Source organism: Chinchilla lanigera, unplaced genomic scaffold, assembly GCF_000276665.1.
Source record: "Chinchilla lanigera isolate Chin_1 unplaced genomic scaffold, ChiLan1.0 scaffold00010, whole genome shotgun sequence".
In the NCBI taxonomy this organism is placed as follows: Eukaryota; Metazoa; Chordata; class Mammalia; order Rodentia; family Chinchillidae; genus Chinchilla; species Chinchilla lanigera.
In genome coordinates, this window is record NW_004955411.1 from 32,318,079 (window position 1) to 32,319,454 (window position 1,376).

At 60.9% G+C, this 1,376-nt stretch overlaps 1 protein-coding gene across 1 annotated transcript in view; it reads left to right on the forward strand.

The window, feature by feature from the left end:
- LOC102007637 (chromosome unknown open reading frame, human C6orf203) overlaps positions 1 to 1,376 on the forward strand; it is a gene marked incomplete at its 5' end in the record, with an annotated part of 20,519 nt that continues 19,143 nt past the window's right edge. Inside the window, 1 exon segment of the mRNA XM_005377833.2 lies at positions 1 to 41.

Sequence of the window (1,376 nt, forward strand, 5' to 3'; positions counted from 1 at the left end):
GCGTGGGTGTCCAGTTTCTTCTGACCTTGGGGGCCTGGAAGGTGCGCGGCGCGCGGGGCGGGCAGGCGCGGGGCACCGACCTTGTCCCAAGGTCTGCGGGAGGGAGGCTTCCTTGTCGCGGGCGCACCTCGCGGCGCCGGCGCCGGCGTCCTGGTCCTGCGGGGCGGCGACGGGCGCGCGAGCGGGCGGCGATCGCCAGCGTCGCGCGGGTACGGCGTTGCTCTGCCTGCGAGCTCTGCTCGCCTGACAGCTTAGGGCGGTTCGCACGCCCGCTGCCTCCGGGAGGGAGGCCTCCCCAGCAGTGTCTCCCGGGGTGCGGCCGGTCACCCCCTCCCCCTGCCCGCAGGCTGCTGGAGAGATGTTTGGGTAGGAACGCCTGGCGGGTCGCTTCCCTGCTTAGGATTATTCTGTCTCCTGTGCTGTCAGGGTTAGGTCCAAATTTCAGGCACGAGAGCCTTGGAGAGGTAGCCCTTGCCCTGCCCATCGGTCCGCTGTGTGTTCTCTTCTGGGTTCGTTCCAATGAACCAGTCCTCATCTACTTGGATTTTATGAAACAGGACCTTCTGATCTTGAGTTTATTTAAGCCTAAATTGGCCTGCAACTCAGGATCCCCCTTCCTTGATCTCCCCAGTGTGGGGATTAGGGCATGTGCCACCATGCCCAGACTGGGTGACTTTCACTGCAGGAGTTTACAGTTAAGCACCTACGGTGTGCCAGACGTTGCTTGGGGCACTTTGTGGGTTTTTTTTCAGGCTGGCCTTGAGCTCACTTTGTAGCCCAGGCTGGTCTCAAACTCGCAAGATTCTCCTGCCTCAGCCTCCCGAGTGCTGGGATTACAGGCGTGTGCCACCACGCCCGGTTTACAAGTAATTTAAACTAGTAAATGCAACTGTAACTTCTTCCAAATGTCAACAGTACACTCCGAGTCGACACCTAACACCACTTCAGGCCTTGAAACCATCGGTACCTGCTGCTTCTAATTGCACCAGCACAACCCGGCAGCCTGGCGGCAGGAGGCAGAATCACCTCGCGTGCGGCAGGGCTGACGTGCCCAACAGTAACAGTGAAGGGAGGACGGGAAAAGAGTTGCTGTTTCTAACTTTGCACAGCATGTATATCCACGAGCATCCAGGTGCACGTGTACAAACTCACTGAAACAGGTGTGCCACGGAACTTCTTCCTTCGGCGCGTGGGTCATCTTATTACCCCTCAAGAGCGCTGTTTCCGCAGCCGCGCTGCCTCATAACGAGCTCTCTTAGCAGCACACGGAACACGCTGCCGAGCGAGCGGCACGGCACAGCCCGCCGGGGCGGTCCTCCGAGGCGCGGCGTCCACCAGGGGTCGCTGCGCCGGCGCCGCCGAGCCCGTACGCCCAT